Below are 13,656 nucleotides of genomic sequence, written 5' to 3'. Positions count from 1 at the left end.
AAAACTAGTGAATACTTCGATCGCTTCATCTTTTGTTTTTTTTTTCTGAAATGCTATTTGTAATGAGGTAGTATTGGCAGGCAATTTTCTTTTACTTCTGTTGCCATGTGTGAGTATTCAGGGATGGTGTTGGTGGGAAGATGCGACATGCACCACAGATGAGGCACGAACATTAGAACAAGTGCTGAGCATGCAGAAAAGGAGAGATGAACGGTTACCTTGGAAAAAGCATATTTGGAGAAAGTTGGGTGAGAGTGTTGAGAGAAAGCACTTTGGCGGCATGGTGGCTCAGTATTTAGCACTGCGGCCTCACAGCACCAGGACACGTGTTTGATTCCAGCCTTAGGTGACTGCCTGTGTGGAGTTTGCACATTCTCTCTGTGTCTGTGTGGGTTTCCTCAGAGTGCTCTCACAGTCCAAAGATGTGCAGGCTAGGTAGATTAGCCATGTTAAATTGCCTGTTGTGTTAAGGGAGAGTTTGATTAGGTGGGGTGTAGGTCTGGCTGGGATACTCTGAGGTTTGATGTGGACTTGTTGGGCTAAGGGCTGTTATGGTTCCAGAGTGCTGATCTGCTGGAGATTACAAGGTCCAGAGCTGGATGAACACAGCAGGCCAAACAGCAAAGGAGCAGGAAGTCCGATGCCTCAGGCCTAGACACCCTTCTTCAGTTTTTGATAAGGCTGTTTTTAAAATTGGTTTAACGAGACTGCACCATTCCGAGGAACACTGCAATACCAGGATGATGCATGGAGAGGACAGAGCAAGCTGCTGTTCCAAAAAATCGGTTTAATATAGGGTCCTTAAGTAAAGAACATATCAGATATTAAAAGCTGATAAGAACATTTTTTTTTAATTTGAAAAAATATACTTTATTCATAAGATGTACAAAAAAACACATTCATACACCTACCCAGTCATGCAAGCTGCTCTGGGTTACCCAGGGCGTACGTACACCAACTAAAGGGAAAAAAAACAAAACATTGAAGAAAAAAAACAAAGCAAAGAAAATACACCGGCAGTCTTCACCCCGCACAGTCTCTGTTGGCCCCCTGACCAGTTGGGGAAGGCGCCAGCTGGGCCCAGTTACCAGATAGGGCCCTTTTTTTCTATTCTGGATGAGGCGTTTCATACGGTGGTCTTTCCCCACCGCGCCTTGGCGGCGGCTGCCCCAAGCTTTAGCGCGTCACTCAGCACATAGTCCTGGATCTTGGAGTGCGCCAGTCTGTAACATTCGGTCGGGGTCAGTTCTTTCAGCTGACAGACCAGCAAGTTGCAGGCAGATCAAAGAGCGTCTTTCACCGCATTGTTGGTCCTCCAGGCACAGTTGATGTTGGTCTCGGTGTGCATCCCGGGAAACAGCCCATAGAGCATGGACTCCCGCGTCACGGATCTACTCGGGATGAACCTCAACAAAGACCACTGCATCCCCCTCCAGACCTCCTGTGCATAGGCACTGTCCAGAAGGAGGTGATAGACAGTCTCGTTCCCCCTCATGCAGCCGCCTCGAGGGCAGCGTGCAGTGGCACAGAGATTCGGGGCGTGCATGAAGGATCTCACTGGCAGAGCCCCTGTCACTACCAGCCAAGCAATGTCTTTGTGCTCGTTTGAAAGTTCTGGCGATGAGGCATTCTGCCAAATAACTTTGGCAGTCTGCACAGGGATACAACAGGACGCGATCCACCCTCTGTTTTTCCCAAAGCGTCTCGAGGATACTACGTGCTGACCACTGCCAGATGGCCTTGTGGTCGAAGGTGTTTCCTTTCAAAAATTTCTCCACAAACGACAGGTGGTACAGGACGGTCCAACTACTCGGAGCGTTCTGCGGCAATGAGGCCAGGCCCATCCTTCACAACACAGGGGACAGGCAGAACCTCAGTCAGTAGTGACACTTGGTGTTTGCGTACTGAGGATCTACGCACAGCTTGATGCAGCCGCACACAAAGGTAGCCGTCAGGGCGAGGCTGGAGTTCGGTACATACTTTCTCCCCATTTTACAGGTCTTTGTACATGGTGTCCCTGCGGACCCGGTCCATCCTCCACCCCCAAATGAAGTGGAAGATGGCCCGGGTGACCACAGCGGCGCAGATCCAGGAAATACGCCAGGGCTGCGCCACATACAACAGTACCGAAAGCCCCTCGCACCTGACAACCAGGTTCTTACCCGTGATGGAGAGGGACCAGAACGTCCACGTGCCCAGCTTCTGCTTCAGTTTGGTGATATGCTCCTCCCAATTCTGAGTGCATGTCCCAGCTCCAACAAACCAAACACCCAGCACCTTCAGGTAGTCTGTGCTGACGGTGAAGGGGATGAAGGAGCGGTTGTCCCAGTTCCCGAAGAATATGTCCTCGTTCTTACCCCTATTGGCTTGGGCCGCAGATGTCTACTCACCGACGTCTACGCACACTCACCGACTGACGATCGGTGCAGAAGACGGCGACATGTTCCATGTGCAGGAGGTCTTGACCTGAAGGCCTCCGCTGCCTGGGATAGTCACGCCCTTCAGGCTCACGTCCTTCCTGATGGATGCGGCGAAGGGCTCCACACAGCACACGAACAAGGCAGGAGAGAGCGGGCACCCCTGCTTGACTCCAGATCTGACGGGAGAACTGTCCGATTCCCACCCATTGATCGAGACTGTGCTAACGATGTTGGTGTAGAGCAGCCAGATCCAATTACTGATGCCCTCCCCGAACCCCAATTTGGAGAGACCCTGTTGAAGGCCTTCTCCTGGTCCAGGCTGACGAGGCAGGTGTCCACCCGCCTGTCCTGCACGTAGGCGATCATACTGATGAACGCGAAACTCTCAGCGATCTTCCTGCCCGGCACAGCACAGTTTTTGTCAGGGTGATTCAGCAACTCCCGGACAGTCCTGACCCGGTTGGCTGTGACCTTAGCCAGGATTTTGTAGTCCATGTTCAATAGTGAAATGGGACGCCAATGCGTAATTTCTTCCCTCTCTCCCTTCCTCTTGTAAATGACGGTGATGATGCCCTTCCTCATGGACTTGCACATTTCCCCTCTCTGAAGCGCACGATCGTACACCTCAAGCAGGTTCTGGCCGACCAGGTCCCACAGAGCGGAATACAGCTCGACCGGTAAGCCATCGCTCCCAGGAATCTTATTCCTCTCAAAGGACATGAGGGCTGTAGTCAGCTCGTCCAGGGATATCTGCCGGTCCAGCCACTCCCTCGTGCCGCCGCCTAAGACCTCCGTGATAGACGACAGGAGCAACTCGGAGGTCATGCTGGCCGTGGGCTTCGCATCATACAGTCTGGCATAGAAGGATCTGCTAATCCTCAAAATGTCAGGCTGAGACGACGTCACCGAGCCGTCGTTCTCCTTCAGCCGGCTGAGCACAGAGCTCTTTGTGCACCTCCTGAAAGAAGAAACCCGAGCACATCTTGTCCTGCTCCACTGTGCGGACCCTGGACCGGAAGATTATCCTGGAGGCCTCCGTGGCAAAGGGGGAGGCTTGCTGGCCCCTCACCTTGCGGACATCCTCCGTGACATCGACCCCCATTGACTGCAGAAGGAGCAGGTTCTGCGTCCTTTTCTGGAGTTGCGACAGCTTTCCCCGCCTTTCTCTCACCTTCCGAACACCCTTGAGCAAAAGAACCTCTTGATGTTCTCCTCCACCTTCTCCCACCAGTCACCCGGAGACTCAAAGAGGGGTTTCACGGTTCTCCAACCTGCATACACCCTCTTAAGCTCCTCGACATACTCTGTGGTCAACAGAGTCGTGTTGATGTTCCACGTCCCCTTGCCAGTCTGCTGGTTGTCCTGTAAGTGACAGTCGGCCAGCAGGAGGCAGTGGTCAGAGAAGAACACCGGCTCGACGCCAGTGGACCTGACCGAGAACAAACAGGAAGTCTATCCTTGAGCAGATAGACCCATCTGGCTGCGACCAGGTGTATCTCCGCTGCGCTCCGTCTGCAGGGGTGCTGAAGACGTCGAGCAACTTGGTGTCCTTCACCGTGTCCAGCAGGAATCTGGACGTGGCGTCCAATTTACTCTCCCCACCCACTGTCCCCACACTGGATCTTCCATCTGCATCGATGATGCAGTTGAAGTCTCCACCTAGAATGACTGGTCTAGGCATAGCCAGCAGGGTTGGAAGCCGTTGCAGGATGGCCAACCGCTCGCTGTGTACCACTGGGGCCCTCCAGCGTGCCTTCCTCCTTGGCTTCCGGACCGTTGTCCACTCCCCTGGGTCACCTGTAGCCTCCTCCATTGACTCTGGGTTGTCAGGGGGTGGGTGGGGGCAGTGGGGGAGAAAGCGGAGCGTGCAGGGGCGCTTTGCTGGCCTCGGTTCCATCCTGCGGGGCTGGTCCCTCCTGCACAGTCGGACAAAGGTCCTTGCATGGGCCTGGTGCCTGCCTCTCCTACAGGGGAGGGTGGGTGGGGGGGCTTGCCCCGCATTGCCGCTGCTAGTGACCTGGGCGTAGGTGGTCCCCCACCACAGTCACGGCCTGCAGATGTAGCTCACTTTCCTACAAAGGTTGCAGATTTTTTCTTTTGTCAATCCTTTGCAAGGGGTCCATCCTCCTTGCAGTTCCATCAGATGGTGACTTTGCAGTCGGCCACCATGTGACCTGACCTACCACAGGCATGGCAGACTTTGGGTTGCCTTGCGTAGGTCAGGTAGTCCTTGCTCCCACCAATCGTGAAGCTGCCTGGTGGGTGTATGATGTTCCCGACCACGCCCGTCCTCAGCATCACCCTGGCCTGCCTCTTACTTGTCCAGATCCCAAAGGGGTCCAGGATGTTGGTTAGGTCCCCTTCCAAGGAAGGTCAGGACATCAGCTGCTGGCACATGCATGTTGTACATGTGTACAGTCACCATACGGCTCCTCGGCACAGGCATCACAAACAGTGGGACAGCGGTCAATGCAGAGAGGGGGCCCCTCACATCCTTTCTCCTTGAAAACCTCCAGGAAGCGCTCACAAAGCTTGGTGTTCCTGATGGTTACATTGTAAAAACCTCCTCCAGGGAAATCCTGCAGGCAGTAAATGTCAGCAGCAGCAAACCCACAACAGTCCAACAGGACCCTCTTCACACAGAAGGCGCGGTCCACAGGTGCACCTTCATCCACCTTCTTCACGGAAACACAGATGGTGTTCCGGACCTCCTGACCCAGGGCACAAGCACTTGCCACAGCCATCCTTGCAGGTTTGCTGCTCCCCTGAACCAGCATTAGGCCTTAACCAGCATTAAGATCCACCAGTTGCAAGGGTGCACAGCCAACCTGACATCTTCCTTCCACCTCCAATACTCACTCTATCCTCTTCTCAGTCCACAATGATAAGAACAGGTATAAACACACCTTTTTTTTTAATTTGAAAGAAAATATACATTATTCATAAGATCTACAAAAAAAACATATTTGTACACCTACCCAGTCATGCAGGTTACCCAGGGGGTACATACACCAACTAAAGGGAAAAAAAACAAACAAAGAAGAAAAAAAAAACAAACAAAGAAGAAAAAAAGACAAAGAAAACACCCCAGCACAGTCCCCCTTGGCTCCCTGACCAGTTGGGGAAAGCACCAGCTGGATCCAGTTAACAAAGATAAACACACCCTCAATTTTAACCAAAGAAGGCCAAAAAGTAAAGACATTGTAATACTGGACTACCTTTGGTCCCAGTTACCTTCCATATTTTCCATCAGCCTGACTGAGTGCAAAGATTTGTAAATCACTGCTGACAGTTTTTACTGTTGTTCCCGTACTCCTGGGTTTCCTAACCGGGGAAAACCGATAGTCGGTTTACACCAGTACTTTTTCAAGACCTTTTCTATAAAAATCTCTTTGCAATGAATGTAGATCATTGGAAATGTACCAATCAGATGAGGTGGGGCATGTCACTAACAAGCCTCATCAACCAGCTCCATGACTAGCGGATGGTCAGTGAGATTGCAGCAACAATCGGTACAGAACCGCACACTCAGAGAATGTCCCAGCACAGAGGAAGGTGCTTCAGCGTGTCACTGTCTGCATCAGCTGACTGTACAGGTAATTTCACCAGTCCCACCCATCATGGTCTTACCGATGCCCTGTAAATCTCTCATTGTTCAACTCTCTCCTGAGGGTCACGAATGATTCTGCCTCCAGCGCCCTCTCAGGCAGTGCGCAGCCAGCAGGAACCACTCGCTGATAACAGTGGGTCTATCTCCCTCGATAAATATGACTTTTTGTTGCAAAAAAGGCAAATCACCACGGCCTCCCTCCAAACCCATCCCACTCCATGATCTGGGCTCATCCTTCCCCCCACTGCATCCCAAAACCAGCCCAGCCTGTCTCTGCCTCCCTAACCTGTTCTTCCTCTCACCCATCCCTTCCTCCTACCCCAAGCCGCACCTCCATTTCTAACCTACTAACCTCATCCCACTTCCTTGATCTGTCTGTCTTCCTGACCTATCCCCTCCCTACCTCCCCACCTAAACTCTCCTCTCCACCTATCTTCTTTTCTCTCCATCTTCGGTCCGCCTCCCCCTCTTTCCCTATTTATTCCAGATCCCTCAACCCATCCCCCTCTCTGATGAAGGGTCTAGGCCCGAAACGTCAGCTTTTTGTGCTCCTGAGATGCTGCTCGGCCTGTTGTGTTCATCCAGCTTCAGACTTTATTAGCTTGGATTCTCCAGCATCTGCAGTTCCCATTATCTCTGATTGCTGCAACTTGTCTATTCGAACCAGATATCCTAAATTATTTTAGTCCCATTTGCCAGCATTGGGCCCGTATCCCGCTGTCCCCTTCCTATGCATTTCCCAATCCTGGTGCTGTTTAAGAGCTGTGACTGTACCACCTCCTCCATACATGCAGCATTCTCTACATGTAAAACTGTCCCTCAGGTCCCTTTTAAATCTTTCACCTCTCAACTTAAACCCATGCTCTCAGGTCTGGATTCCTTTCCCTGCAGGAAAGGTATTGCCAATTCACCCCATCCAAGCCCCTCGTGATTTTATAAACCTCTGTAAGGTCACGCCTCAGCCTATGACGTTCCAGGGAATCAGCCCCAGCCTATTCAGCCTCCTCTCCCTGTAGCTCAAACCATTCGATCCAAGCACCATCCTTGTAAATCTTTTTTTTTCTGAAACCTTTCAGTTTAACAACTTTCCTGTAGCAGGGATATTATAACTGAGTGCAGTATTCTAAAAGTGGCAATGTTCTGTGCATCTGCATCGTAACGCCCAAACTCTGATACTCAATACAATAAAAGCAAGTATGCCAAATGCCTTCTTCGCCACCCTGTCTAACTGTGAGTCCACTTTCAACGAACAATGCATCTGCACCCCAATGTCTCTGTTTGGTGACACTCCACAAAGTCTGACCATTAACTTATAAGTCCTGCCTGAGTTTGCCTTACCAAATTGCAACACCTCACATTTATCTAGACTTTATCTGCCACTCCTTGGCCCATTGGCCCATCTGATCAAGGTCCCGTTGTACTCTGAGATAACATTCTTCACTATCCACAACAACATGAATTTTGGGGCCATCTGCAAACTTACTAACCATCCCTCCTCTGCTTCCATCTAAATCATTTATATAAAGTTATGGATAAGCAGTGTCCCAGCACTGATTCTTGTGACACACCACAGGTCACAGGCCTTCAGTCTGATATATAACACTCTACCATCACTCTGTGCCTCCTGCCTTCAAGCCAGTCTTGGATCCAAACCACTAGCTTCCACTGGATTCCATGTGATCTAACCAGTCTACCATGAGGAACCTTTTCAAACACCTTTGCGTAGTGCATCCAAACAATGTTTACCCTCTCTGCCTTCATCAACCTTCTTTGTCACCTCTGCAAAATCCTCATGTTAGTGGGACTTGATTTACATCACACCAACACCAGAGTCAGATAACTGGGAACAGTATATGAAGCAAAATGTGTACATGAGATTACAAAGTGTGGAGCTGGATGAACACGGCAGGCCAAAAAGCCAGCAGCCCCAGAGGAGACAGCCACGCTGAGCCCTGCTGAGTTTTCACCATCACCCCTAGACCTCCCCCTGACTGAGGTCAAATGGTCAGTCCTCAGTAAGGGGCTCACCTTTATCCCCCTCCACACACACATCAATGAATACCACTCACGTTTGGACATCGAGCAGTTTTTCGGCTGCCTTCACCGCTCCACCTATCTTCTCCTCTCTCCCTCTTTGATCCGCCTCTCCCTATTTATTTCAGAACCCTCTCACCATTCCCCTTTTTCTGATGAAGGGACTAGGCCCGAAACATCAGCTCCTAAGCTACTGCTTGGCCTGCTGTGTTCATCCAGCTCCACACTTTGTTATCTCGGATTCTCCAGCATCTGCAGTTCCTATTATCTCTGATACAAAATGTGTACATTACTGGTTAAAAATACTGAAATAATTTCATTGTCTTCAACTTTAAAATCAAATGCTGGAGTCTGCAGCTCAAAAGATATCAGAAGCACTGGGGTGAGAGGAAACCCACAGTTCAGGAAATGCTCAGGAATCAGGGTGACATCATTGAGCAATTGCCCGTGTGTGATAACATCACCCACTTGAACACAGAGCATTCGGGTCTGCACAAACAGGTGATGTGCACAAAGGATGTGAGGGTCTGTGGAGTGATTGAAAGGAGATTGATCAGAATGATTCAGGAACTGAGGGATATTAGTTGTAAGGTCAGGTTGGAGAAACTGAAGGTGTTCTGCACAAAGCAAACAAGACTGAGGTGATCTTTGACAAAGGTGTCTAGGTTTATGAGAGATTTAGATAAGGTAGATAAAGAGCAGCTGTTCCTCTTCACTTGTAGTAAAATTCTTAGAAACACAGATTTAAGATATTGGGCAATAGTTACCGGGAGATGTAAGGAAGGAACTTAACGTTACTTTTATTTGACTCAATACTGACATTCAAAGACCAACAATATCCAGGGCAGAATGATTAAAAAATCAAGTGACACGCTTAGATCTTGCTGTATCTAAGCAAGTTTCTGATCTGCAAATCCTTTTCTAACACTGAAGCTCTGAAATTCATTTCCTTCGTCTGCTCAAACACTGTTCTACAAAACAAAATCCTTGCTCCTTGTTGAAACATGCAGGTTTTTTGGAGGATTAATGGGTTGGTTGCAGAAAGGTTGGTTCCCTTCTGGACCATCTAGGGCCAGAATACCTCATATCAGAAAGGGGTTTCATATTTAAGCCAGAGATGAGGAAGAAATTATTCTCTCAGACAGTTGTGAATCAGTGGAATTCTTCAGAGCAGAGGTTTGTTGTGGCTGGGCCAATAAGTATATTTAAGGCTGAGATCAACAGATCTTTAAGCAATAAAGGTATCAAGGTTTATGGGGAAAGGCAACAAAGTGCAGATCAGACAGGATCTTATTGAATGGCAGAGCAGAGTTGATGGTCTAAATGGTCTCTTTCTGTTTGTAAACTCAATGGTCTTGAAATGAGGCTGCAAAACTCTCCGCAGTAAAATGTGCAAAATGAAAATTGCATGGAACCCTTCAGAAAGCTGAACCAAGGTGAGACATGGAAAGGGCAACACACAAATGATAGTCAATGTGGGTGATTGATCCGGAGTGATCTGTGTACCAGGGTAAACAGGAAAACTGGTCTTCAGCTCTCACATTGAGCTCGGCTCAAAGTTTTGGCAAAGATCTATAGCTCAGTTTGAGGGTGAGTTGTTGACTTGTTCGCCAAGCTGGCTTGTTCTTGTTCAGATGGTTCATCACCATGCTAGGTGACATCATCAGTAGAGCCTCCGTTGAAGCAGTGTTTTTCTCCTCTGCTTAGAATTTATACTGTTTGCTCTGTTATGGTGAGTAGTGTCATTTCTGGTTTTGATCTGTGTGGGTTTGTATAGGGGTCCAATTCTTTATGTTTGCTGATTGCATGACGGGTGGAGAACAATGCCTCTAGGAATTCCTGTGCATGTCTATGTTTGGCTCGGGCTACTATGGTTACCTTGTCCCAGTTAAACTGATGGCCTTCATTGTCTGAGTGTCTCGATATTAAGGAGAGTTTGTCATTCCGTTTTGCTACTAGTTGAAGTTTTTGAATTCCAATGTCTAGTTTCATTCCTGTCTCTCCGATGTAACATTTACAGTCATAATTGCATGGTATTTTGTAAACCACATTGGTTCTGCATGTTGTGGGAATGGGGTCTTTAATTCTTGTAAGTGTTTGTCATTGAGCAGCTGTGGGAGTGTCCACCACCATGACTCTGAGTGGTCTGAGGGGTCTTGTTGTCACTTCCAATATATTCTTGATGCATGACAGTGTGGCCAGCGTGTGAGGGCGTACTGTGTCCTTCTATTGTTGTCTGTTTAACATCCGCAACCTCACCAAAATTCCCTCACACAAGGTACTACTGCAGAAGACCAGATAATCCCAGTTCCCAGGCCTGGAATCAGAGTGTCAGTGGCCCAGCCACGAAGATACAATGGGAAATGTGGGATGGCAATGAGCGCACAGGGCTACTCTGTGGTTCCTGTCACACAATCGGTGAGCGTGCGGTCCTTCTATGATGGTACAGAGGTGCGTAAAATGCCGAGGCTGTGAGCTTGAACCACACCCAGAGATGCTTTTATTGACATGGAGCAGGGATTATTGGGTCATCGGGCTGTGGGAAATATCACAGATCAATGTTGGTCAAAACAGAATTTGTAAAAAGACTAGCTTCTTTTGTTGGTTCTTGAACTTTCCCAGGGAAATGTCTCAATTATCAACCATATTAGAGATTGCTCTCCCATCCCCTGAGAGACTCCCCCTGCCTGTTAAATTCACTTTTTGTATGTCTATCTCTGTCTTTGAAAACTTGATTTTAATTTCATATCCACGACCTTTTCATTGGAACCAGTTGAATTTTCATGTGTTTGACACCATTATGGAGAGGAAGTGAAACAACCTACCAGCTGTGCGGTGTGACTATGGAAGGCAGAAGGGTGAGAAAATGATGATCAAGAGAGTGGGGAATGATGATAGCCTTCAGATGAATTTGAATGTCATTGTTCACAACCCGGGGAAAGTTATCACCCACTGATAAATAACAATCAGAAAAATAACAATGACGGAAATTGCTGGTGAAACTCTTGAAGTCTGACGGCATCTGCGGAGAGAAAGCAGGGTTAATGTTCCCAGTTCAGTGACCCTTCTTTGGAATGAGGCATGTAACTGTTGGTTTTGCATTTACCAAAAGTTCGGTCAAATCATGAGTCTGCCCACCTGTGTGGGTTGCTGGTCTGCTTGGTCCCTTCGACGTTGTGTGTCTGTTAGTCAAACATTTATTTGTGTGTGTGTGTGTGTGTGTGTGTGTGTGTGTGTGTGTGTGGCGGAGAGGGAGCATGCTGGGCCCATTACCCAGAAGGTCACTGGATTGAAACCATTCTCTGCTGCTTACACCAACAAATTGATGTTTGTTAGCAGCTAAGTTAATTTTGCTCACATTGTCTCTGCACCAGCTTCTTGCTCTCAGTAACCACTTCAACCTACATTTAAAACACATTTATCCTGACATGGACGCACACTGTAAATGTTACAAACATGCACCAGCTGGTACTTTTTCCTTTCACTCAATCCCTTTCTCAACAGGAACCAACACCGGTGTGATGGTCCAAATGGCCTTCTCCTGTCTCTGTCACTCTGGGATGATCTGAACAGTGAAAGTTATCCTCTACAGTAAGGCAATACAGCGAATGAATGAATGGGATTTCAAAGAGATAGCAGTGCAGTGGTGATAATCCCTGGGGACTGAGACACAGCAGCTGCTGGAGTTTGAATTCAATGAATAAAATCTGGAAAGTAAACCTGAATTTCAGGAACAGAGGCCATGACTTTAATTTCCTGAAATCCCATTCATTCATGTCCCTTTGGAAGGGAAGTCCTTGCCTGGTCTGGCATACAAGTGGCTTGAGGCCCACAACAACATGGTTGACCCCTATCTGCCCTCTGACATCAGTGCAAGGTAAATTAGGGATGAACAACAAATGCTGTCCTGACCAGTGATACCCACCTCCTATGGGAGAATAAGGAAGAACAAAAACACATTCACAACAGGGAAAAAATAGGCCTTCTCTCTGCATTGACTTGAATTCACCTGATCGCCCAATCTGGACAGAGATAAGGGCACCCACAGCACAGAGAAACCAGGGAAATTGCAGAATGAGGGAAGGATTCAATTACCCACTGAGGTGGAAACTCATTTAATCAGGTGTACTGGGGAGAGGTTGTTCACCAGTCCCATGTGTGGGAAGGGATCACTCAGAAAAATAAACTCCGGAGCCACCCACAAATTCACATATAGTTATACTCTGCTGTTATAGCTGCTGCGAATCCCCACCTCAGAAGGAACCATATCTTGACACCGGTTTCCAGTGGAATTCTGAGGGTTACTCACCCTGCAATGTTATCTCTGATTTCTCTCCACAGATGCTGCCAGTTCTACTGACCTTTTCCAGTAATTTCTGTTTTCTTATTTGTTTCTGATTTACAGCAATTGCAGTCCTTTCAGTTTTTAATCCAGTGGAGTTCCACTGCTTTCTGATGTATAACCATCATTAAATCCTAGTTGTAGAAGCCATAATTTAGAATAAATAATCATGTAGTTGACCATGACGAAGAAAACCGTGGACTGCAGGGAGTTATCAATCAAGTGGAAAGATAAAATGGTGAAAGGAATTGAATCCACAGGAGTGAGTGATAATGAATTTAGGGAGACTGAACTATGAAAGTGAGGAATAGTGAGTGGTGTAGAGGGACAAACAGACCTTGGAACGAACATTCACAAAAACCTGAATGTGGTTAGATAGGAAGATCAGGTGGTTGAGAGGGTTTGATATATTTTGGATGCACATTATTCAGCTGATAGTTCCAATTCAGCTTCTCATCAATATTAGCCCCCAGGATGATGATAATGGGGAATTCCATAAAGATACACCCAGTGAATGTCACTTGGCTGTGGTTAGATTCTCATTTCTCAGATTTGGTCATTATTTGTTGGTACTTGTTGGTGCAAATGTTCTTTGTCACATGGTAGGGTCACTTCAATGTTGTCCAGGCTCACTGCATTTAGATATCTACTGCTTTGGTATCCAAGGAGCCACAAACGGTGCTAAAGTATTGTGCAAGCATCAGCAAACATTCCCACTTCTGACCTTATGGCGCAGGGAAGGTCATTGATGAAACAGCTGAAGGCGGCTGGGACTAGAACCTGATCCTGAGGAACTCCTGCAGCTGAGACGATTGCCATCCTACAATCACAAGCCTCCCCTTCTGTATTCAGTATTATCAAACCAGGGTGAAGTAGAGTGAGGAGGGTAAGAGAATGTACATTGGAAACAGAGAAGGAAAAGGAGAACATTAAAACACAGAACAAGTAGAAAATAAACTTGTCCAAGCAGTGCAGCACAAGGTAACTGTCAAATACAACCATATCAGGTCAGAATTATTGTTGCTCCGACAGTTTAACTGCAGGTCCATAACAGTGAACCATCAACAGTTACTTAGGGCTCAGAAACTATCTGTATAGCTTAAGATAGTCACGTAAGTATTACTCACCCAGCTGTGAGCTGACGGTCGGATAGAGAAGCTCTGAAGATAGTATGGAAGTGGAAGTCCTGTTGAAATTAGAGGACTCAGAACTTTGTCAGAAACTGAACAGCATCCTGTTTTTGTAGTAAG

General features: G+C 47.8%; 1 pseudogene; it reads right to left on the bottom strand.

Annotated features, from left to right (window-relative positions):
* Positions 1 to 702: 702 nt before the first annotated feature.
* On the bottom strand, positions 703 to 867 carry LOC132209139 (U2 spliceosomal RNA; annotated as a pseudogene).
* Between the last annotated feature and the right edge of the window lie 12,789 nt (positions 868 to 13,656).

This window comes from Stegostoma tigrinum, unplaced genomic scaffold (genome assembly GCF_030684315.1).
Source record: "Stegostoma tigrinum isolate sSteTig4 unplaced genomic scaffold, sSteTig4.hap1 scaffold_67, whole genome shotgun sequence".
In the NCBI taxonomy this organism is placed as follows: Eukaryota; Metazoa; Chordata; class Chondrichthyes; order Orectolobiformes; family Stegostomatidae; genus Stegostoma; species Stegostoma tigrinum.
Note: the sequence above shows the minus strand (reverse complement) of the source record. Positions and strands in the feature narration are given on the sequence as shown.